Genomic DNA, 27,656 nt, shown 5'->3' on the forward strand with positions numbered 1-27,656 from the left:
AACGGATTTTTCTCAATAAAATTCCTCTTTTTACAATTTTTTACCAAATGATTCTTGCGAATATTTTATATTTCTTGCCGAAATATCCGCAAGTAGTTACATGCGGAATAAAAATCCCCATGTAATGTACCGGGGAAATATGAATCCGCAAATAATAATTACCCACGAAGGTTTTTTCCTTCGGATTTTTTTTCGCAGGAAAATCCCCAGGAAACTATATTACCCGCGGATTTTTCTATATAATCCCCAAGAAAATCCCCATGTAATTTGCATTTTTCTAGTAGTGTTCTCCATCCCAATTTATGTACTGGTGTTTGAATTTTGATAATCAAACAAATTATTTTTTGACCGAATTTTTTTCATATACCTTTAAAATATTTTAAATTATTAATTAAAGGTAACTTATAATACTTTTTTACGTAGAGTTCTTCAAACACTTATTCTTCAGGTCACCAGCTTCAAGCAATTCTTGGAGTACTAATTAACTTGAAGGTACTAATTTCTATTCTTTTTAATACATGATATAATTTTAAGGCATAAAACAACATCAGAGTACGCCTTAAGGTATGCTTCTCATACTCTTCATCTTCCTTTTTTGTGATTTAGAATATTTTAACCTATAGTGGTTCTTTCTTGATCATCTAACCGATAATATATACTCTCTCCATCCCAATTTATGTAATGATGTCTGAATTTCAATAGTCAAGCGAATTATTTTTTGACAGCAATTTTTTCATATACCTTTTAAATATTTTGAATTATTAATTATCGTAATTTAGAATACTTTTTATGTAGAGTTCTCCAAACACATATTCTTCAGGCGACCAGTTTCAAGCAATTCTTGGAACAGTAATTAACTTGAAGGTACTAATTTTCTATTCATTATGTTTGTGCGAATACTTTTAAAACATGATTTAATATAAGAAGTAAAACAACATAGCACAACGCCTTGAGGTACGCTTCTCATACTTTTCCTCTTCCCTTTTTTGTGATTTAGAAGAATTTTAATCTAGATATATAGTGGTTCTTTCTTGATCATCTGACCAATAACATATACTCTCTCCATCCCAGTTTATGTGATTTTCGATAGTCAAACGAATTATTCGTTTGACTGCAATGTTTTCATATGCCTTTTAAATATTTTGAATTATAAATTATATTGTAACTTATAGTACTTTTGTGCAGCTACACCTCTTTCGTCTATTCTTTTGTTTGATTTTTATCTTTCTGAAAAGTTCAAATATTATAGGTGCATTGCAGATATATCCAGAATTAATTATTGTAAATCTTTCATCAAAATAGTAAAAAATTAGTTATAATTTTTTGGTCGATATCGATATATGTGGCAAGTTTGAATTACAAAAAGAAGTTAAAAGTATACAAAAAGATCCACTGGTTATTTAAAGTTAGAACATGTGTTTGATGGTTTTGTAATATTTGAATTGGAGTGACCGGATATCGTCCGAAACATAAAGATGAATAATTAGATTAAGTTAGATAAATATTATTTAGAGTTACATTACTTTTATTTTATAAAGTACACAAACGTTATTTGATTGTATCTCATCAATCTTTGTAGTTCATTTCTATTAAGTTAAATAAATGTTCTTTACAATTACATGAATATTCTTTACACTTTATATTGATACACAAAATTTGCTCGTACATTAATTAAATTAGTTATATAATGTGTTGACTTGATCTAACATGATCAATTGTTATGAATAGCACATGTGAGAATTAAAGATGTAATAGATACACAATATTTGCAATTTAATATGATTACTAAATTAAAGGCCAAATCCGTCAAGTTTATTTTACTATGATTTTGCGTTTTAGTACGTCACCTCTATGGAGGACTTTCAGGAACGGAGCAAGACGATCGATTTTATAGAGCTACGGTAGGGATAAATCAAAGCTTTTGCTCTATCGGCATTAGGCAAGGACAACCCTCGACTCATGAGCTAGATAAAAAAAAGGAAAAACCTATGGAATTGGTTAACCTAGCTAATGGATGAGTGTATACATTGAAATTTTACCAGATTTTAAATAGGATTTTACAAGACGAGACCAATCCATCTTTAAATTCTAAGGTTCGTTAGGATTTTTTGGAGGCTACTCTACCCTATACCCTAGCTCACGTCTATATATATATATAAAGGGAAACATTCCCTTGAAAAAGCATCTCGAATATCTCATAATTAACTCATAGGTATTTACAAAGAGATCAAGATCTTAAATATCCCATAAATTCTTGGGTATTCAAAAAGAGATCAAGATATTGTGACAAAAGGCGATTTTCCTCAAAATCAACTCAAAATATCAAAGTGTTGCCCGACATTCTTGGCGATCAAATACATCACAAGGAAGTTCAAATCATCCTACGTTCGAGAAATATGATACTAATGGCCCTCGAATCACAGAGATAATCAAGAGAGAAGAATCAAGGAAACAAACAGAATTGTACCCACATTGTTTATTAATAAAATTATGTTTCTTCATATTAATTTTGTGATTGCAATTATTTTCCATATCGCAGATAGTTTCTTGAAAACAATGAGTGTTGTTAATCATCATATCAGATGTGAATTCTATAAATATGATAAGTTAATTATAAGCAAGCAATTATTATAGGTATGACATGTGTAACTTTTGAATCACTGAAGTAATAAATTGTTTGATAATGTCTTTGGTCAAGTTTTAACGATCAACTTATTTTGAAAAATACTCTTTGTCAAAAGTTCTTTAGAGAAAGCACTTTTGGAAAGTAAAAATTTGTGTCTGGCTAAATAATTTGATAAATTTATTTTTGTCAATTTAGAGAAGCAATTTGTGCCAGCTAAAATGTTTTGAGAATTGCTTATGAGGAGAAGCTACATTTTTCAACTTTTAAAAAACAGTTATACTACTGGTACATTTTTTTTTCCCTTAAAAATTTGATCAAACATCTCAGCTCTCTCGAAATAAGCACTTTAAGAAAAAATTAAGCACTTTTGGCTTCAGAAGCTTGAGCAAACAAGTTATTTGTCGCCCAATTTTAACTTTCAACTATAAACAAAAATCCGATCACCAACATATGTACAATTATGAAAGAAAAATTGTACAATTTCCTTATCAAGGGAGTTACAATGTATAGTTTAATACAAAATCTTGGGTAAAGATCCCCTCCAGTACCAATTCCTCCGGTACTTCTCAATGGTACTTTAGATTTAAGCCCCGTGTCATATTAAACTTTTCGTTCTTGGGAAAGAATCAGATCTGGCTCCTCTCCATTATCCTTTCTCACCATTTCGTCGAGTACACATTTAGATGAGAGACATGTGTCCTATCTAATTTTTAAAGGTCAAGATTTAATTACATTGACAAGTATTATAACCATAGTTACGTGAATAAGTTTTGAAAAACTACTCTTCAGATTTGATATTAAAATAAATTTCCCACAAATTTTGGTACACATTAATATCATTAATTCATATTATATTTTTATATTCAAATATTAAAATATAGAAGATGAACTTAACAACGTGTTTGTTTAGCCTGATAAAAAGTAGTCTTCGATAACATTTTGGATTTAGAAGAATATTTTCTTTTATTTCACAAAAAAGAAGAAGATAAAAGTGTATTTTTTTTAAAGAACATATTTCTTCTTTTTTTTCCCGTCAATTACAGTAGCCACCGCGCATGTGCAACAATCAATTTCTCCTTGAATTTTAGAATTTGGGTATTTCACATTTGTAATTTTGATGCCCTCTCGCCTTTTCTTTTTCCTGTTCTTTTATTTTATGGTTTTTTTCAACATTGATAATCCTTCCCTTGTTTTGTTTCTCAACATAATATTTCAAAAATAAATTACAGAAAGTTGTTCGAACCTAAGATTAAATGTCGCATAGTTAACATTTATTAATATATAAGATGAAATTAATAATATTAATAGGTAACAAAGTCTGTGGGAATATCTTTTTCTCACCAAAGTTGGAAAGTAGTTTTCCAAAATTTATTCACTTAACTATGGTTATTATACTTGTTAGTGTAATTAAATCTTGACCTTTAAAATAAAATAGAATACATGTCTCTCATCTAGATGTGTACTTGACGAAATGGAGAGAAAGGGTAATGGAGAGGAGTCGGATCCGATCAGCATCTTTCTTTTTATGTTTGGTCTTTCTTCGTTACATCGTCTCAACTTCTTACTCCCTCCGTTTCTAATTATTTGTCGTGATTACTAAAAATAGTTGTCTCAAACTATTTGTCATTTTAAAAGTTCAAGGAACAATTAATTTTTTTTTCTCCATTTTACCTCTATCTCCATAAATAGAGATATATACATAAATAGAGTAAACATTTAATGGGAAGAAATTATAACTTAGAAATAAATAAGGGTAAAGTTAGTCAAATATCCCCTAATTAATATTTCTTAAGGGGCGTATAAAAAAAACGACAAATAATTTGAGACGGGGGAGTATGTCCCAAACATCTCTCTCACCCTCAGCTGCAGCTACAGAAGAAGGCTAAGGAGCATTTTCAACAAATGGAAGCAACAAATTTTCCAATGGCTTCCATTTGCGTTTTAAATTACATTAATTCTATTTATTCCAGCAAAACTAAACTCATTATTTGATTTATCCAACAGTAAAAAATAGATTATTTTAGTTTCTCCAAAGAAAATAAGTAGGGTTTTTACGGTGGAATTGGGTACAAGAAAATGATTGTGCATAATTCAGAAAAGTTGCTCTCTGGACGGAGAGAAAGAAATGGAATGATAAAAGTTCTTTGTTGAGGAATTATTCGTGGTTTGTGTATTCTGAGAGAAAATGAGTTTTACGAGATGGGTAAATTGCAAAAGATGCAATTAAAATTTTATAAGAGTACGTGGCAGCAATCAAGACTTGCATTGAGATGTACTGGAGGTGGTGATCCAAACCCCAAAATCTTAGTAAGCACACGCATATCGTAAATGCTCTGGATAGGGTTTCAATTTTTTTTTTCCTTTGCACATGCACCTTACGAAAATAGTGGATCGCTGAAGCAAGTCAGCACATTAAAATTAGGATTTTTTAATCCTTGTATCTAAGCAGATTTAAGTATGTGATTTCAATTCCTCAACCTAATGGACGTTATAATAGCTTTTGATATGTTCCCTTTTTCTTCTCTTTCAGAATTAGACTATCATGCTTAGCTTATATACTAATAAATATCTCATCCCTCATTCTTTTAGCTGCTATAAAACAGAGTTAGTGATCAGCGAAGAACGTAAGGTTGTGTTTGACTCTTGAGCAGAGGCAGAATCAGAATTTTAAATTTATGAGTTCAATTTTTTTTTTTTTTTTTTAAGTTACTGGATTCTAAATTAATATTTTGAATTTCTCAAGACAAGTACTCCCTATGTTTCAATTTATATGAACCTATTACTATTTGTGGAGTCTATGAGGTGGTTTTTTGACCATGATTTCCTTACATTTTTTCCAAATTATTTGAATTATAAATTATCATTACTTATAGTACTTTTTATGTAATTTCTAAATATGTAAGTTTTATGTTTACAAACTTGATAAATCTATGTCAAATTATGGTCAAAGTTATAAAGTTTGACCCATATACTCCGAAAAGATTCACATAAATTGAAAGGAAGGAGCATATAATTTAAACCAAAATTACTAAATTTTACCGACCCTGCTTTCTACACTCTAGCTCTGATCCGCCCTTGCTCTTGAGTTGTTGCCCAGAAAGAATAGTATTTGGATAAAACACTAACGAAGCTCACATCTACACTTCTAAAGGGGAAAAGAAAAGACCACAGTTCCATTAGTGCTGCAAATATTTGCCTTTTGTATTTTCATTTGGAAAAGGAGAAGAAGATACCCTTCATCAAGTCCTTTCCCCTGCCCGTAATTGTCTTTATTGTTTTATTTCATTTTTTCTAGCGGAATAGATAAAGAAAATAAAATTTGAAAAGTTAACACTGTTAGCTTAAGGGAAAAAGTAGCAAATTTTATTTAATTAAAAGTTAAATGTACTTAGTTAAATAATATATGCATTAAAAAAGGAATAACACGATAACACATGCATTAAAATTGTTATTTTTCCAATATATAATATATAGCATATGTAACCTAACAGTTTCCTTTGCCTTGTTTTCTTAGGAGGCTTCAAGTAGTGTTGTATGAGTCGACTTAGCCTTTCTACTAGTAGTATCAATCAATTGCCCAAATTTAAGGGACTTTAGCCCGCAAACCTCAGCTTTAGCCTTAGTTTAGTCTACGTCGCTACACATGCACATGTAGTTGCATGGTAATGAACACAATTATCTGAATACCAATCTGATCGTCACAAAAAACTTCCAAAAATATTTGACATCCAAAAATAAATCACATAACATTTATAGCTCAAAATATCTATTTTTATCACATCATGGTGATGTTCATAGCCAATCTAACTCATTCGAATGAAGTCAAATGCAAAATATTTCTCAAATCCATGACAAAGCATTTATTGAATGAGAAATAACTTTAAGAGTAATCAAGCAAGTGCTATTCCAAGTTTTTGTTTGGTGTTTTTTTTTTTTTTTTTTAATTGTTTTAAGCCGGTCATCCTCTGATCAATGATCATAGAATGCTGGGGTTTGACATGACCCCTACCTTGTATATTTCATAAAACCAACAATAGAAATGGAGGGGTACAAGGACTAAAACCTCCAGAAATACATAAGGTTGAGCGAACAACATGTCAAGAAATAACTTGAAGGGGACAAACAACTCATTGTACAAAATATGAAGCCCTTCATGTTTATGTAGAAGATTCTAACTAACAAGAAAAATAGCTTTATCCACTTTGCTCATTAGGCTTGGAAGCTGCCAAGTATCCATGTAGAATGAACCTTTGATATTTCCAGGAAGTTGAGAAGGAGATGTGTATCGAATGGAGTTAGCACTGCCTGCTGCATTTTTGGCCAGCAAATCAACAGCTTGGTTTGCTTCACTGTAACAGTGGGTGACATCAACATCTGCCTGATCCATGGCTTTGACAGAGTTTAGGATGATCTGTTTTAGCCTGAGACTGTTGTTATCCCTAGCCTTGTGTGCATATTGACTATGATTTGAGAATCTAGTTCGAGGTGAAATTCTCTTTATCTAAGTTGTAAACACTGTTGTATTCCTTCAAGAGTTGCCATAGCTTCAGCAATGTTATGAGAACTGCACTGAATTGAATTGGAGAAAGCAGCTACCATTTCTCCAGTGCAAGTTTGTCACGCCTCGAACCACGGTCTGGGCGTAACACGACACTCAATGCCTGACTGCATGTGATCGAGCGAATCACATGGCTGGCTGAATCAATGTGGGACATATACTGATGCGGATTACAAGTTAAATCATGAAAAGCCTGAATAAACCATGTGACATCATAATAATACTAAAAAATACTGTTTTAGAACATAAGTGCTTTTGACACCTAATTTTTTTACCTCCCATAATGTATTTTAATTACCTGGAGTCCTTGGATATCAAACGGAGTGAAATGTATACTTTTTTTTTTACAAGTCAAAATGATTTTATAAAATTATTTCGATAATATTTTGCCATTTCATTTGGCAAAATAACTTAAATAATATTATAAATATTTATAAATTAATTTACACATTTTTATAATTACTATGGAACATTTCCTAAATTTAATCAAGAAGATAATTTAAAATAATTATTCATTTAATTGTTAAAATTATCAGAAAATCAATTAGCAAGCATTTTACTCCGTTTAATTCAAGAAATCTGATTGATTAAATGAATTAATCATTTTTGCCCCTCGATTCTTAATTTTGCATATCCAATTTGCATTTGTGCAATTATTTTGGGAGTTAATCATAATTCATCAAGTGTTTAATTATGGGTCATTTCATAAATTGCTTACTACATGGTTAATTAGGGCTATGATTGAAATAATCAATTTGTTGGGTAATTCTGGCCTTAATTGAAATAGCCAATTTCCATGGTTTAAGTCAATTGAGGTCATTGAAAGATTAACCATTGATTGGTTGATTAGATTAAATGTGGCCATAAATGAAACAACCAATTTCATTGTTTAAGTCAATTAGGGTCATAATTGCAAATTAGGCCTTTTCACATAACTAGTCATGCCCTTAAATCAATCAAGTGGGCAAGTTAAATAATTATGGCCACAATTGAAATAGCCAATCTTATGGTTTGAATTCAATAAAGGCTATGATTGCAGACTTGAATTTATTACATAATTAGCCGTGTCTTAGTTCTGGCAATTGGTTAACTATGTTTAAATTAATTAGTCTTCCATTAATTTTGGTCATTTACCTTAACAGTGTTAAAACCATCCCATATATATACGAGTATATACACAGATATACATGGGTATACATGTATATCATGTATATACATATAAATATATACATTGCCCCCTTATTTTCTCTTTAAACTTGGCCAGGCCCAATCCAATGGACTGAGACCCTACCCATCCATGCATTAAAGGGGTGAACCCTTCTTTTCTTTTCCATTCCTACCAAACGACCCCTTATTGTATAGAAGGGTTTCTCTCAAAGAAAACCCTAAGCGCCGCTCATTCCTTTTTCTCTTTCCTCTGTCATCGATGCCATTTTTGGCAATGGGTCAGGTGTACATCACTTTTCCCAGGTCTGGCATGGCCGAATGGAGTAAGCATTTAATGCTCCGTCCTCTCTCCACCAAGCCTCACCCCAAACACGGTATAATACTCGAATTTGCTTTCCTTTTCGCGTTGTTAACGGTCATCTGCCTGAAAATCTTTACCTATTTTTGCTTGCATTTGATTTGAATACCGGGTTTTCATTGGTTCATGAAGAATCGAGTGGACTGACCCAATTCTAGGTCGATTCTAACCCTTGATATGTTAGTATGAGTAAATCGTGACCTTTGATTGTTGAAACAAAGGCTTATTCTCTGAATTTTGCACATATCAACATCGGTTGAGATTAGGTTTGTTCTCAATTTAGGGGTTCTATATAAAGAACCCCCAAATCACGTTTTTTAACGGGGACACACATAATATCTCTCATATTCATAAAAATAAAAAATACTTAGGGTTTCTAGCATTTTGCTTAAGATCTTTAATTTTTTCGATTAGTTTAAGTTGTAAAAGTTTTGTTCTTGTTTTTCGGAGTGTGTGGCTGATTGTTGGAGTGGAGAAGAAGGATTTTCAAGTCCAATCTCGCCCAAGGCTGCACCTAGGAAAGGTAATCTTCTTTCCTTCTTTTCATTTTTGCATTTTTAGCATTTGTTTGGTGTTATTGTTGTGAGTTATGTGTTTAGTTTTGTTTTAGTTAAGTATAGTATGTGGTTAGTTTATAATCCTGTTGATTAGTTTATGTTTGTTAGTTTACTATCCTACTCTAGTTTGATTATGTGACTAAGTATATGCTGTTAGTTCATAATCCTACTGTGATTAGTATGTTTTTTTAGTTTATAATCCTGTTAATCATGTAATTAGTATATATTGTTAGTTCAATGCTCTATCTTAAGTATATGATTAGTTCATGATCCTGTTTTAGTGATCAATCCCACCTTAGTTGATTGCGTGTTTAGTAAAATGTTTAAATTTTGCTTTGATTAACTATCTGATTGGTCCAACATGTATAATCTGTTTGTCATGTGAAGATATGTGATCAGTTTACATTTTAGTAATTTGTGAATCATGTTTAGCTTCAGTTAATCACATTGGTTTAGTATGAATGTATGGTCTGTTGATTATGCCTAACTAATTAGTAGTTGCCTAACTATGCACATATCATACCTAATATAAAGTAGGCCTGTTTTGACTTAAGATTCCTTCTGTTTTCTTTGTATATGATCAATCACACGTCTTAGGCAGTCCTGCTTACAAATTTTAGTTCTTTTGTGGTTAGCAGAATTTAAATTAACTTGTGAAGTTGTTGTATGAATTAAAATGCATGTCTATGGCTGCTTAAATGTGATTTGCATGTTTATAATTATTAGTTATTCAAATTTAAGGTTTATAACTTGCTTAACTATACTGTGACCTTCATTTGGGCTAAATCATGTATCACTTGATTATACTATTTAAAAGGAATTGAGTTTCTCACATGAGCCTAGCATATGAGCATGTTCTCTATTCCATTTCACTTATATCAAGCTGCACAACCATGTCTGCATCATTAGCAAATCCATACTTAGCTTATTATGTTCCCCTTAGGGTTCTATTTGACTTATAAGTTAATGATAAAAATGTCAGTTGTATGTCAAGATTTGCATTCTCTGTTGAATTTGAACATATTTTACTCACTACTGCATATAGTTGTTGTCCTTTAAGAATATCACATGAACCTGTTAGATGTATATTCACTAGAAGTACTTGCTTAAATCTGAAAGAATATTGGTATTTGCTAGTCTCTTATGTGAAACCATGCTTACTTAGTTCTTCTCGTGACCACGTAAGAGTAAATCACTTGATATGTATGCCTATGTGTTAAGAAAAAGATTAAAAGAACTTGTCTTATAATTGGCTGCTCACATTAAACTGGTTCTGCCTAATACTTGTATCTGTAGATGTTTTACTTATGTCATACTGCATCTATTCCCCTTCTCTTTGAGACTTTCTGTTGGTAAATCTGAGCATGATTAATGTACAACATTGACTAAGTGTGAACCCCTTTATGGGCATATGATTTTCTGAGTATTATGCTTCCTTCTACGATATTCATCTTTGTACATCTTAAGATAGTGTCATGGCATGCCAAATGGATTGGAACCTGTTTTGCCTGAATCCAAGTGTTGATTTTTGTTTGAGTATATAGGAGATATACCTAAGTATACTAGATGTATACAGTTCCAGTATACCTCTGGCATACATGAGCTTGTATATCGAAGAATACATGAGGTGTATCATCTATGTGGCCTTAGAATTACTAATTGTGCATCATAATGGTTTAAGTTGGGCCTGGTTCTTATTGGTTTGCTTCTTTGGGGTTTTCTCCTGTATGTGTTATGAGTTGGTTTCTATTTAGGCCTCTTCTTTTGTTATTCTTTTCAAAATGAGCCCTGTTAGTTATAAAACCCTTCTTTGTTTAAATAACTTGGGATGGACAACTTATTTTTGCATATATCAGTTGTTTGAGCATATGTCATGACCCAAGTAGCCGTGAGTGGCACCCACATAAATCCCCTAGTGGGCGAACCAAGCCTTACCCAATTATCAAACCATTTTAAACAATTATAAATTGATAACCAGAATTAAATCATAAAACTGTCTAGTCATGTCATCAATAAATAAAAGTGCAAAAATCTAACTATTACATCCCTAAAGATCCGAAAGTCATCGTACAAGGACTTTAAAACATAAATTGTCTAAGGAAATAACAACTGTCTAAAATCACATAAGTAATGTTTGCACTGAAAGTAGACATCAATAAGAGAAGAACATCGGAAGGCCTGGCATGGATAGAAGCTCACCCTCAATTCTGTCGGAAGCGGATGTCACGCCCCAAAACCCACCTTAGACGTGACCGGCATCCGACGTCATGAACAATATCGGAAGAACCTAAAAGATGCAAGAACAACACTTGAACCCACCAGGTTCAATATTCACCTCCAATAGTTTATAAAATGAATACAATCAAATTATGATATATGAATTAAATCAGCAGAAGTCTTTAACATTATAAAACTTAATAAACAAAACTCAACAACTACCCACAAGCATGTGTACTATGGAGCTTCTAAGATAAGAGAGTAATTGTTTGACACATCGGGACGCAGCCTGGGAAAAAACTAGAATAGTAAATAAGTATGATAAGGGGTGTCCCATGAATGAACATGTGGGCTCACCAAGTCAGCAGCAACAACAATTCCTTCCTAAGTGTTTTGAGTATCAAGAACCTGCTCTTCTCCGTTACCTAACATACCATAAAAAACAACAATGATATGCATGAGTACTTCGTACTCAGTGAGTGCCTTGGGGACAAAAAGTAATATGAAAATAAAGTATAATAATAGTTAAAGTAATCAGTTCTAAGGATAGTATGAAACAACGAGAAATCAGATATTTAGCTTGTGTATCTCAATAAGAATTATCAAAACTGATTATAAAGCCTTTTGTCGAGTTACAACTTTCCAATATGCTTTTTAAATTGATCATGATTATCAACAACAATTCTATAAAAGGATAAGGATATCACACTTGCCAATACAGGCCCAAGAATTAATAGCATCGAAGGGATGACCTTAGAGGTTCCCCAAACACAGCGCACCACACCGAAATATGTAATTCTCGATGGCTATCCTTCCTCCCGAATAGCTAGGCATAAACCGCAACTCGGGTGGCGAACCCGGCAGTGGCCACTCTTCCTCCCAAATGGCTAGGCATTACCACACAAGAATACATAGTGACCACCCTTCCTCCCGAGTAGCTAGGCCAAACACAACAACATAGTTCATAGTATAAAAGCCAAATCACAATTCACCTCAAGGTAGTCACATCAACCATTAGCATTAAGGTTCATTATGCCATTACAAAGATACATAATTTCATAGATAATCTTGAAAACGTTTCCACTTTTTTAAACAAGATTCCATTTTCATAGTTCATTATAAAACATCAGTACCAATAATTAACCATCATTATTGATCATCTCTTATGGAAGAAAACGATTATAATTTCATATACGTATATAGAGGATAATACAATCAAGGTTTAATGTGGGTTTGTCCCCCCACACACATCAACCATAATCAAAGCATGAAATAGAGTTCAAAAGCCTGAAAAGTTCACCTTTTTATTCAATGAAGAACTTTTAAAAGGTCTATACATTCAAAACAAGGTTTCCAAAAGAGACATACCTTAATTATGCTTTACGTATCTTAACAATTCACCTTCTTAGCGAAGAACACCCAAAACCCTAGCTTTGAATCACTTGGGTAGGATTTACCTTGGAAATCCTATGCTTTGTCGAAGAATCATGTTACTAATCATGAATAATTGTTGGAATTACTTAGGAATCGTTAGAGCGATCTTACCTTGACGTGGGAGGATGAGGAGAGGAGGAAAGCGGCTGCTTAGGGCTTTAGAATGAAGTTGTAATGTCTAATAACTGAAATTTCTAGTTAAGTGTTGAATTTATAGCATGGGGCATTTTGGACTCCCTGGCTCGCCGAGCGCGGTCTATGGCTTGCCCCTGCCTCGCTTTGGGGCGAGCTCGGCGAGCTCCCTTGTCCGTTTTACACTTAGAAAATTTTCATGAATTTTTCCCACTTTTGGAACCCTACCTCACTGAGCGCGGTCCAAGGCGAGCCCTTGCCTCGCTTTGGGGCGAGCTCGGGGAGCTCCTCTGTCACTTTTACACTCAGTCGACAGCGTTTAGTAAAATTAGCATAACTTCTAGCACAGAGCTCCGTTCGGGCTCTACAATATACCTTTTGAAATCTATTTCAAAGGGATACAACTTTCATGTTTTAAGTTTTCTCAAATTCGTAACATAATTTCACGAAAATGGCCTAGAAGACAGACCTACCGAAACTTAGGCGAGTTTAAGAGCCCTTAAGAACTTCACTAGTTGGTTTGACTTCAAAAAAACTACCTTCCACCCGAATTCATCTCAAACAGATTCATATTGATAGAATATCATCTTAACACTAGTTTTACACATTCACACCTAATCCAAATTTACGAGGTGTTACATTATCCCTTCCTTAGGATCATTCGTCCGCAAATGAAAGTCATGGCCTAAGATTTTTCACTAAACCTCAAATTTCATAATTTCTAGATTTCTTTAGTGAAGAGGATCATTCTCTGAGATGACATATGACAAACCACATAATGATCATTCAATCCTAAACACATGGACGAGGGATCCATTCCTCTAATCTAAACTTTCACAGGGAATACACAATCGAAAGGTTCAACACATACCTGCAGTAGGGAATAAATGAAGGTAACACAGCTTGAGTGACACTACAACAACTAGATATAACTATGCCCCTTTGAGTTCATCCCGTAAGTCTTAAGATACGACATAAGCCTACTTTGAGGTTTTAGCAATATCACTTTTTCACTCTATAACGGGTCCACCAGGAAAATTGAAGCCTAACTATTTCTGATTGGCAATCCAGAGTTTCATAACACGCAGAAGGCCAGTATATTCCCCTAATCACATCAAGGTTTGCTATTTTTAATTCAAACACATCAAAAGTAGTCTCACGAACCTTAACTACAATGACACAGTCTCTATATATTCTAGAAGTGATAACAAGGACACTACTAGGGGTAATCATAGAAGAAAAGAAATTTCCAACAATTGTTCGGGTTCCCTACCAAAATCAAGGGTAAAGTACGAAGTCACATAAGAAAGATTTCGAACCTAGATCGATCGACGAATACGCATCAAGAGAACAAATAGTGAGAATACCTGTGACCACAACATCTGAGGCTTCAGCAACTTCCATACGAGCCAATTTATGAAGTCGAGCTTTCTTTGTACTAAATGACCCCGGAAAGACAAAAATACAACTAACACCCAAATAAGAACAACATAGTCCTCACGGGGATTCTAAGGACTAGAACACTCAAGTCTCAAAACGAAGTAAAGGGGGTTTCTACCTTCATCTCACTTTCCCAAGAGTTAGATACTCAAAGGTTCAACACGTGTATGCTTTGACTAGGAAGCGCACAATATATCAATCTAGACAATTTACTCCGACAAGGAGGCTAATTCAACAACACATGATTCAAGCTTAACTTACCTCATTCCAAAACTGAAAATAGCAAATTAAAGCCTAAATCAACTACATCATCTTCTTAAATTATTATTCCACAAGCGGTTGTTTTCGAGTTTCAAGCCTAAAATAGAGTTCTTCCACTAAACATCAAAATAGTACAGATCTTTTAACCCAATAAGAATATAACCTCAATGTACGATAATTCTTAATTCACTACAAGAGAACCTCAATTGTTCCCTTTACCCTAACCTTCAGTACTTGAAATATATCAAACCTTAATTATTCCTTTTAGCGTAACAATATTTCGGCAGAGTTTTCCCTATAACCAGGACTACTTTTGTTTTTATACCTGCCTCAATTTATCAACTACCAAACCCTACAATGACCATATCCACAGAGCTCCTACAATACAATTTCTGCGACTTTGTACCATCCATCAAATTACATATCATAACAATGTGCACTCCGTAACACCATTGTTCACTTGGTTAGCATCAGTAACATGAGTTAAAGTTATCTCTATAAAGCACGAGTAACAAACACGTCAGAATGATCCTAAAAGAAGTTCAAGCTCTATAGCACAATCTAGAATCAAGAAGAATGAGAAACACCTAAAATGTCTTGGTAGTCATTCATCTATACAGGTGGCCAGTTCGTATGAAGAAAACTTCACTAGACACATCTCCACAGACACAGACACATCTTAGGACACGTATCAGCCTAGGCTCTGAAACCAAGCTTAGCACGCCCCAAAACCCACCTTAGACGTGACCGGCATCCGACGTCACGAACAACATCGGAAGAACCTAAAAGATGCAATAACAACACTTGAACACGCTAGGTACAATATTCCCCTCCAACGATTTATAAAATAAATTCAATCAAATCATGATATATGAATTAAATCAGCGGAAGCCTTTAATATTATAAAACTTAATCAAAATGTGACGAACGACCAAGAGTTACACAAAACTCAACAACTACCCACAAGCATTTGTACTATGGAGCTTCTAAGATAAAAGAGTAATTGTCTGACACATCCGAACGCAAAACCTGAAAAAAAAAACTAGAACAGTAAATAAGTATGATAAGGGGTGTCCCACGAATGAACATGTGGGCTCACCAAGTCAACAACAACAACAATTCCTTCCTAAGCGTTTTGAGTATCAAGAACCTACTCTTCTCCGTTACCTAACATACCATCAAAAACAACAATTGTATGCCTGAGTACTTCGTACTCAGTGAGTGCCCTGGGGACAAAAAGTAATATGAAAATAAAGTACAAGAATAGTTATAGTAATCAGTTCTGAGGATAGTATGAAACGACGTGAAATCAGTTATTCAGCTTGTGTATCTCAATAAGAATTATCAAAACTGATTATAAAGCCTTTTGTCGAGTTACAACTTTCCAATATGCTTTTTAAATTGATTATGATTATCAACAACAGTTCTATTAAAGGATAAGGATATCACACTTTCCAATACAGGCTTGAGAATCAATAACATCGAAGGGATGACCTTAGAGGTTCCCTAAACACAGCGCACCACACCGAAATATGTAATTCGCGATGGCTATCCTTCCTCCCGAATAGCTAGGCATAAACCTCAACTCGGGTGGCGAACCCGGCAGTGGCCACTCTTCCTCCCAAATGGCTAGGCATTACCACATTAGAATACATAGTGACCACCCTTCCTCCCGAGTAGCTAGGCCAAACACAACAACATAGTTCATAGCATAAAATCAAAATCACAATTCACCTCAAGGTAGTCACATCAACCATTAGCATTAAGGTTCATTATGCCATTACAAAGATACATAATTTCATAGATAATCTTGAAAACGTTTTCACTTCTTTAAACAAGATTCCATTTTGCATAGTTCATTATAAAACATCAGTACCAATAATTAACCATCATTATTGATCATCTCTTATGGAAGAAAACAATTATGATTTCATATACGTATATAGAGGATAATACAATTAAGGTTTAATGTGGGTTTGTCCCCCCACACATATCAACCACAATCAAAGCATGAAATAGAGTTCAAAAGCCTGAAAAGTTCACCTTTTTATTCAATGAAGAACTTTTAAAAGGTCTATACATTCAAAACAAGGTTTCCAAAAGAGACATACCTTAATTATGTTTTATGTATCTTAACAATTCACCTTCTTAGCGAAGAACACCCAAAACCCTAGCTTTGAATCACTTGGGTAGGATTTACCTTGGAAATCCTATGCTTTGTCGAAGAATCATGTTACTAATCATGAATAATTGTTGGAATTACTTAGGAATCGTTAGAGCGATCTTACCTTGACGTGGGAGGATGAGGAGAGGAGGAAAGCGGCTGTTTAGGGCTTTAGAATGAAGTTGTAATGTCTAATAACTGAAATTTTAAGTTAATTGTTGAATTTATAGCATGGGGCATTTCAGACCACCTGGATCGCCGAGCGCGGTCTATGGCTTGCCCCTGCCTCGCTTTGGGGCGAGCTCGGCGAGCTCCCTTGTCCGTTTTACACTTAGATGATTTTCATGAATTTTTCCCAGTTTTGGACCCCTACCTCGCTGAGCGCGGTCCAAGGTGAGCCATTGCCTCGCTTTGGGGCGAGCTCGGCAAGCTCCCCTGTCACTTTTATACTCAGTCGAGAGCATTCAGTAAAATGGGCATAACTTCTTGTACAGAGCTCTGTTGGGGATCCACAATATAACGTTGGAAAGCTATTTCAAAGGGATAAAACGTTCATGTTTTAAGTTTTCTCAAATTATTAACACATTTTCACGAAAATGGCCTAGAAGACAGACCTACCGAAACTTAGGCAAGTTTAAGAGCCCTTAAGAGCTTCACTAGTTGGTTTGGGTTCCATATATACTTTTATTATTAAGTATTTATTTATATGTCATTCACCCTTTTTAATTTCATCAAGTGAATGAATTTTTATTTTGAAATAATAACTGTGTATGCTCAAATGGATGGTTGGGCCTACTTTGTATCATTCTTCACGCATATATATATATAATTCTTCACGCATATATATATATATATAATTCATCACGTGTATATATATATATATATATATATATATATATATATCGCATATGTAACCTATATTATGATGAAATACAAGAAAGAATGTTTGGAGAATTTTCTGTATTTCTTGGTCAACAATTTACTTCTCCTACCACTATTTATACATGTATATTGCTGGAAATAAACTGTAAATAAAACTAATGTATTTACACTTGTACCAATGAAAACCAACCTAGTGTATAATGTCCTACCTAATTTGATACTCCACTACAGAATTCCTTTGCATATCAATTAAGTCCAACATGGTTTGGCCCAAGTTGTCATAAACATGCTGACCCATTCCTTTCTTTTAAGGCATCGACTTGTGTGTGTTGCTTTGGTCGATAATATCAATGGCAGAGTTGGATTTCTTCTTCGATTGTTCTTCTTTGTGTGAGATAAACATCTTTTCTCCAACATCCCCTCTCAAGGTGGAGGGGAATGAAGGGATACCCAACTTGCCAAGAATCGATTGGAAGGAAAGATCGGATAATGGTTTGGTGAAGAGGTCGGCAAGCTGAGAATTTGAAGGAACAAAAGAGAGGGAAATTAGGTCAGAAAGAAATTGTTAACGAACAAAGTGACAGTCAAGTTTGACATGCTTTGTCAGTTAGTGGAATACTGGATTCCAAGAAATATGAATCACAACTTGATTGCCGGAGTAAGTTCGTATGAAAATTGATGGTTCAACGGATCAATCAGTGAGAAGATGAGTGAGCCAAGTAAGCTCAACAACAAGGTGACCCATGGAACGGTACTCAGCCTCTGTCGAAGAAAGAGAGATAGAAGCTTGTTTTTTCGACTTCCAACTAATGGGAAAGCCTCCTAAACGGATGGAGAAATCTCACAGATTTACGGAAATCTCGACAAGCCACCTACTTGGCATCGCAAAATGATAAAAGAGAGAAATTTGGGGTTGAATTGAGGAAGAGACCTTGTATGGGATTGGATCAAAGATAATGAAGGACTCGAAGAGCTGCAGTGAAATGTGAAAGCTTTGGGTTTTGAATGTATTGGCTAAAGGGTCAAAACTGTGAATGATAGACTGAGTCTGGTATGGGTTAAGTAGTTTAATTTTCCAATCAAACGATGATATATATTACGATCAAGCAAGGGAGTACCTGAATCAGCAGTTAATTTGATGGATGGGTCAAGTGGAGAAGAAAGCTTTGAAACTTTGAGCAATCAAATTCTGTAAGTAAATCCCTTGTAAACTTGCTTTGTGTGATAGTCAAAATAGCTTGTTCCCTCATGATTTCCATTCCTAAAAAATAATGAATCTATCCAAGATCCTTTATTTTAAATTCTGAATGTATGAATGACTTTAGATCAGCAAGTTGTTGTGCATTGCCACCAGATAATAGTAGATCATCAACATAAACTGATACAATTTATATAGAAGTCTCAGTCGTCTTAAAAAATAATGAATAATCATTAAGTGAGGAAGAGAAACCTTTAAAATTGAGAGCCCCTGCCAACCTTGCATACCATTGCCTTGAGGACCTGATTGGTGTCATTCCTTTAGGAAATTTCATGTAGCGGTCTCCGTGAAGAAAAGCATTGCTTACATCAAACTGAGAAACTAGCCAATTCTTTTTTACTACAAAAGATAATAAACATCTAATGGTTGTCATTTTAACAACAGAGGAAAAAGTTTCATTATAGTTTATTCCCTTTTTTTGTATATCACCTCTTATAACCAATCCAACTTTAAGTCTTTCCATAGTCCCATCAGTATTTTTCTTAACCTTGTAGATCCATTTACAAGGTAAGAATTTCTTCCATGAGGTAGAAGTACCACATCCCAAGTTTGATTAGTGATTAATAAAGCCTGCAGGTTCAGAATTAATGACATTTTGCCATCCTAGGTGTTGGCAGGCCTAGGAGTAATGAGTAGGTTTTGAAATATGAGATATGAAATGCATTAAGGCCTAGTTGTGAATGGAAAGAGAGGCTAAAGGATGTGTAGGAGGAGAAAAAAGAACTACTAGAAATGTGGAAGTAACATCAGTGACAAAAATATTATTGCAAATGAAGTCATGTATGTGACTAGGTAGGACCCCTTTGTTCTGTCTATTAGATCTTCTTAGAGGTTGTTCAATAGGAGGGGAATTGGGGGGGATAGGATATGGGAGAGCAGGTGAAGGAAGAGTTGATATAGGTTGATGTAAAGATGGTGATGAGGAAGAAGGTGGAGAAGTAGAAATAGAGGTGGAACTACTGTCCATAGGAAGGGTCAAATTTGTTGAAGTATATGGAGCAAGGGAAGGAATAAACATTGAATCATCAGAGAGGTTATCAGAATAAATAGAAGAAATAGAAGGAAAATGGATGACAAGCTATTGTGAGGAAAGGAAACAAACTAGATGTGCATACTTTCATAGACTTCTGAATAAGAACTTTATAACCCTTTTGACTAGAAAGATACCCTAAAAATACATAAGAATCTACCATTGGTTGAATTTTACCACTATTATGGGCTAAAGTAAAAGCATAACATAAACACCCAAAGCTCCTCAAATTTTGATAAACAAGTTGCTGATGAAATAAGAGTTCATAGGATGTTTTACCTTGTAAAAATATTGATGGAAACCTGTTGATCAAATATGTGCCAGTGAGAATACATTGTCCCCAATAAGGGATAAAAATATTATACTAAACATCAAGGCCCTTGGAATCTCCAACAAGTGCCTATGTTTCCTTTGAACAATATCATTTTATTGTGGTTTAGTTGTGTAGGAAATTTGATGTAATATTCCTTGTGTTTGCAAAAAAAAAAAAAAAAAGAAATAAAAAGAGAAGATTCTGCACTTTTCCTCAGTAATAAATTATCAGACCTCATCACTTTCACTTTAGTAATAAATTATCTCTCCACCATAGATAAAAAGCCTTTTAGAATTGAAAATGCATTTGATTTGGTACTTAACAAATAGGTCCAAGTCCCTCTACTACAACCATCCACGATTGTGAGAAAGTATTTAAAACCATTGTAAGTAGGAACCTTATAGGGACCCCAAGTATCAACGTGAATTAGATCAAATACATCTTTACTTTTAATGTGGCTAATTGGAAAAGGTAACCTGGATTGTCTTGATTGGGGATAGACAACACATGGACAACTAAGGCTTGAAGAAAATGAAATAAAATTGATATATTTTATTGGATTGAAAGGCAAATACCCCAATCTTACATACCATAACATTACTTCTGATTGTGATTGAGCAGTAATAGGAAAGAAAAACTGAGAATTAGATATCTTAGGGAATGAAAGTATTAATCTAAAACAACTGGAGAACAAACTCTCTTAGGAATGAAACTTTACTATTTAGAGGAAGAAGGTGACTGGTAGAAGGCTCCAAAATATAAAGACCATCTTTTACTTCACCAAAAACTTGAGGGCTCTTAAAAAAAGGACCCTGTAAAAGATAGACAGTAGAGGTAAACATGATGATACATTTAAAAGTCATATATAACTTATCAACTAAAAGTAAATTATATCTGAAACTTGGAATATTAAGAACCTTTACAAGAATGAGACAAGGAAAAAGAGAAATGGATATTGTATGAGTAACCAAAATCTTAGAAAAATTGGGCAATTTGACTAGCAATGGCTTACATAGAGAAACAAGAGTAAAAAATGACTTAGAATCATAGCTCATATCCTTAGAGGAACCTGAGTCAATGACCCATGGCTTTGAGTTAGAATTATCAATTGAATAACAAGAGGGTGAATGTTCAATAAATACCAGTAGAGTTTGCACTAGCCTCTGATCCAGGATCAGTTTGTCCATCTTGAATGTGTTTTAAGAGGTGACCAAGCTAATTAAACTGATTGCGAGAGAGTTGTTAAGCAAAATTAGGGTTCACTGTCACGACCCCAACTGGCGGATCGTGCGAGTACTTACCATATTTCTAACTAGTAGGCGAACCCTGACCAACCACCCAAATACTCATCCATTTTATAGTAAATACTTTCTTAAAACTCACAAGATTAAAATAAAAGCTTCATACAGACTCCGTTTCAAATATAATACAACTGAAAAGAATTTCCCGAGATCTAATCTAGACAGGTAAAAGGGCTCCTACTACACAGGGAAGACAATAAATGACCTAGCCTTTGCGTGGAGTGAGATAAGCGAGGCTGGAGGAGAGTGCCTGGAAATCCACACGAAGAAACTTCAGCTTAAACCTGCAACATACCTACCCCCCAAAAGGGATGTAGTAAGAGTAGTATCAGTATACCACACGTATTGGTAAGCATCATAGGTTGACTGAGATTAGTTCACGCAACACAATATAAAGTCAATAAGATAAGAAGAGAAGTCAAAGGCTCTCGGGATTCTCAATATAGATTCCTTTACTATCACCCTCTTATCTCCCTACTCCAGCTATTCACTTTTTTTATTCCCAAGAATCACATGTTTTCTAATTAATCCTAACCAATCCTTTCCTTCCATTCAACTTATTAAATCTCGTCTCTACGTTCACCCTACCCTCTAATTTCTACCCTTTTTTCCCGTAGAATTTATCTACTCAATCTACTTACTACGATGTGATACACCTATGGAATGGCTTACCATCAGAAATCCGCTACTATCCTTACCTTTAAAATAGTCACCGCCCACACAATCTCAATGAAATCATGGAATATGCACAATGCAATATAATAGACTGGCAATACACACATGCAGAACGTAGAGATATGAGATGCAATGCAATGCAGATGTGACGCAAGGGCCCAACCACGCTGTACATACATGCTAACTGATGTCATTGCTCAGTAGCTATGACCTGCAGGGGACCCATGGTGTTCATGTACCACTCGTTTCGGAACGAACCTCGGACCTGAGCCACAAATCCTCCGCTCCGAAAAGAACCTCGGACGCGATCCACATCAATGTATTACTCGTTTCCAGAATGAACCTTAGACCATGAGCTCACAACTAGGCCTTACAACTAGATAACACGACTGTCACTTACTCAGACTTTCTGCTTCCGTATATTTCCTCATAAGCCCATGCAATGTAATACAATGATGCAAATAAATTAAATGAAGTCATGAATCATGTCCTTGATGGGCGTAATTCTAATCCTGATTTCCTTCGGTCCTCTCGATACAACCTTTGTTAACAAGGACAAAAATCATGCGTATATTTCAACATACTTGGGGATAAAGACTGAAGTCCAATACTTCTAGGAATGCATGATGTAAACAATGGAATACGCCCCCCCCCCCCCCCCCCCCCCCCCGCCGCCCCCGCCCCCAACACCTTCTAGCCATGAAGCATAATTCATTCTCATTCCGTAACACATATCCCTCAACAATTAAAGCACTCTCCGCTTAATAAATATTTATCGTTACCCTAGGTAATATTTACACTTAGTTTTAGTTAACTTACGAATATGTCCATCCAAACTCCGTATCCGAAGATCTAATCATGCAATCTCCCATCAACTCTAAAAGTATATACGATTCACTAATCAAAGTCTAACTCAAGTAAACCATAACCTACTTAGTTGATGAATAGCTAATTGAATCCCCATAAATTGCTTGCCTTCCTAACCTTCATCCGAATCCATGAAAGGTAATAGTCATAGGAAACAGAGTGGAGGAATAGAAAAGTCTCTTTTCTTGGTGTCAAGGGTTTTTCTTTCATACGGAACCCTAATAGCAGCCTTGGAGAGTCTTTGATATAAAAAAGAGGGTAAAATAAACTAAGCGAACAAAAACGCGTTCACTACCCCGCTTCGATCGCTGCAGCGGTCATGTGTCTGCTATAGTAGTACCGCTGTGGCGGTCCCTTGATCGCTATAGCGGTCTGTTTCCTTCCCCGGGCCCATAATTTCTAATTCTATCCGAAATTGATTTTTTTCACTATTAATCCTTAAAACACCTCATAGGGCTTATTATTTACGATCCTAGACCTAGATTGGGCATGGGTTTGCAAAGTGTTAAATATTGACCGGACGGGTCATGACATCGGAAGTAAAAGTAGCAGCAATAGACTGAGTTCCTTCCTGCTCATCCAGTTGAACTACAGAGTTTCTCCTCATTCCTTGATATTTCTTGGATCTAGTAAACTGGAAATCTAGTTGAAAAACCACAAGCCTGTAATAGTTTTCTATAGTATGGTTAATCATCTTACAATAGGTGTAAAATAGATTGTTTTTCTTTCCTTTGTAAGTGTTTTTTCCTCTGAAACCATTGTTTCCACCCTTCAGTTGATTGTTAACTCCAGATCCAGATCTAGATTTTTGCTGAGTGTTGAGATTAGTTCCTGAGATGGTGAGTGTCCTACCATGAAAGAAGAACCATTACCAGAAAATTGTACAAAGACATGAGTTTCTCTTTGATTTTCATCCTGCATCGATAGAGAATATGCATGATTGACATAAGGTAAGGGGATAATCATGAGGATATCACACTTAGCTTGTGCATAAATGTCATTCAATCCCAGGAGGAAATGAATAAGCCTTTCATCCTCCTTAAACTGAATCATCGTCTTCTTGCTTTAACAGGTGCACACATAAGAGCACAACACATTAGTGCAGGAGTATCCAACTCATCTAAGAACCTTTTCATCTTAGTGAAATAACCAACAATATCACTAGATTCTTAAACTAAATCTACTAACTGTTTCTGCAGGTGGTAGAGTTTGGCAACACTTGGTTGTCCAAACCTTTGTTCAAGATCCAACCAAAGATCCTTAACTTCTCTAGAGTAAAGAACATTGTCAGCAATATCATTAGAGAGTGAATTCAAACGCCAAGATGTTACTATATCATTACAATGATTCTGAAGTTTGAAAGATGAATCAGCTGAGGCTGGAGCAGTGCATGACTCATCTATAAACCTCAACTTGTTTTTTGATAAAAGGAGATGAGAATGGATGTACTCCATCCCGGATACCCTTTACCATCAGAAAGAGTATTAACCAGCAGCATACCTGGTGCATCAAATGGATAAGAAAGAGGGATGAGAAGTGTCAATGGAAACTCCATTGCCTTCCTGAGTTGTTAGGGTAGGATTGGTTTCAGTGTTATCAAGCATTTTCAGAGAAAGAAGAAGAAGAGTTAAGTAAAAAAATAAAAAAAATAAAGATGAGCTAGCAGAGGAAGAAAAACAAAAAGAAATTGAGCTAAGCAGATCTTACTGCACTGATACCATGATGAAATACAAGAAAGAATGTATGGAGAATTTTCTATATTTCTTGATCAACTATTTACAGATTCCTACCACTATTTATACATGTATATTGCTGGAACTTGTACCAATTTAAAACTAGCCTAGTGTATAATATCCTAACTAATTTGATCTTCCACTATGTGCAAGAATCTTTGTATAGCTGTGTTGATTGTGAAATGTCTCGGTTGGGCTTGAGCTTATTCCCTTTAATAGAATTCCTTTACATATCAATTAAGCCCAACATGGTTTGACCCAAGTTGCCATAAACAAACTGGCCCATTCCTTTCTGTTAGACATCGACTTGTGTGTATTGCTTTGGTCGATAGCATTGGCTTTGTTCTTCGATTGTTCTTCTTTGTGTGAGATCAACATCTTCTTATATTGCTTTACCATTCAACTTCTCAACATATCTAGTTGAGTATTCATTAGTTAACCATGTTGATTAAAATTATAAAATTCTTATTTAATAATATATGACTATTGTAGAAGATATGAAACAACGAGAGAAATAGCATTGACCTAACCTACGCTAGCGATAAGGGCACCAAGGATTTGCCTAATCGCTCAAAGAAATTCCACGTACGTGTACTACCACTTGAAACTGTTTGGAGGAGCTTTTGGAGCGTGATGTTCATGTAGCATGTCATAATCCTCTGGGAATTATTTTAATATGAGTTCATGGTAGTTTACAGAGTTCTGCGAACACCCAATAATTTAGGTATGAAAGTCACAAAACAATAGGAATAGCTTATGAAGTTTTAACGTGTAAATTCAATTAGATTTCCCTTTTTTTCACTTTTTTTTTTTTTTTTTTGCATTTTCCTTTGCCACCTCTATTTTATTTATTTTGTGTCTGAGATTTGAGTGAGAATACACACCAAAGAAAAGAAGGAAGGAAACTCCAAACATTCAAATTCCATGAATATAAGCCACGGCTCTTCACTTTCTGCAAGTTAATTTCTTAAGTTAGAAATTTTCGTCTCTTTTGAAATTTTGAATTGAGATCAAATAAGAGGCTCATTGGATTTGTTTATGATATCACGAGACTATGTTTTTAAATTGTGATGAAGCTTTAGTACACGTTGCCATAGAGTAAACAGGAATTTTCTGTTTTTGTTTTTCGAGACTTGTAGTTATCTAATTCTACATTTATTCTGGTATACTTTATCTAAATACTTGATCCACAGAATAATAACATTTGCATAAATAGAAATTCTTATTTCAGGTTAGAGTACTAATGATGTGAATTCATTGTTTTCATTGTGTTGCATTTCCATTAATTGTCCATGTAAGCTTAAATTTGGCACTTACGTAATTAAAAAAATTCAACCATTTCCGAGATTTGTTTTCTTGTATATTTTATATGCAGGGTGTGATTATCCTTGAAAATGTCATTTTTACTTATGGGATGTATTTCCTTTTTAAAGATGTTATTCTTTCCTTATTCTTTGTGGAATAGTGCAATTCCCTTTAGAAAATGTTATTTTGTTGGTGCAGATTTCTTTTAAGTAGAAGTATTGTGATTCCTTTATTAAAAAAGTTATTACTTTTTTACTTGTGCAAGTATATTTTAAATGGGAAGTTTGTCACTCCCCATTATTGTGGATGTTATTTTTACTCGTGTTGTTAGTAGTAGTGAATAGTTGTGATGTGATTCCCGTTTGAATGTCAATTTCATTTATTTCTTAAATAAAAAAAGAACTTCTGATTAATTAGGGATGGCTTGTGTTCACTCTAGGAAAGATTTGTTCGGAACATAACAGGAAAATATCCATGCATCGATAGTTGAAACAAAATACTAAATCAGAGAAGGCTACAAGGTAACAGAGGTTAAAAAAAGAAATAGAAAAACTAAATTAACATTGATTACATATGATGAACCAAAAGTACTACAAATTAAGCTAGCCAGCTAGCTTTTTATAGTAAAATTAGTCATTATTCCTCAATATAAAGTCATGATCCAATTGACTTTATCCATTATTCGTACAAAGATAACAAACAACAACATACCCAGTGTAATCCCACAAAGGTCCGAGTATCATACAAAGACGGAAAGACAAACAGAAAAAGAAACACACAAGGAAACCTTGAAAACACAAATATTGCACAGCAAGGACACCAATAATGTGATATTTCCATGCAGTCTACTCACTACCACATTTATAAATACCCCCGTAAAAACGTAAACATGAGTAGCAGACCCAACCATCAGAGCAATCTGCGAGCGCTTTACAACTTCTATTACAAGTTAACCAATCATTAAGTTGAGGGAGTAGTCTTCTCTGAAATTCTGAGAGATTAGGATCCACGTCTCGAGTAGCACATACAATATCGACTGAGATATTTTACCATCACAATAAACAAATTATGATTAGTTTAACATGAATAAATACACCTCAAAACAACATGCATAGAAATATACATGCAAATTCAATAGATATTAAATTTTTGCACAATCAAATACTAACCTGTAGCAGCCATGACAAAAATAGCAAGAATGAAACCAAACTTTAGCATTGCCATGCCAGCAATAGTTAATATTAGCTCTTCACGCTTTATGGAAGTTTTGTGCGAGTATCTTATTGATTTTCAGAGGCTAATTTATAGATCTCTCATGAAATAGACTCTCACTCGAGCATTAATTACAAGGGAATCTTTTTATATTTTTAATTATCAT

This window comes from Lycium barbarum, chromosome 5 (genome assembly GCF_019175385.1).
Source record: "Lycium barbarum isolate Lr01 chromosome 5, ASM1917538v2, whole genome shotgun sequence".
Taxonomy (NCBI): Eukaryota; Viridiplantae; Streptophyta; class Magnoliopsida; order Solanales; family Solanaceae; genus Lycium; species Lycium barbarum.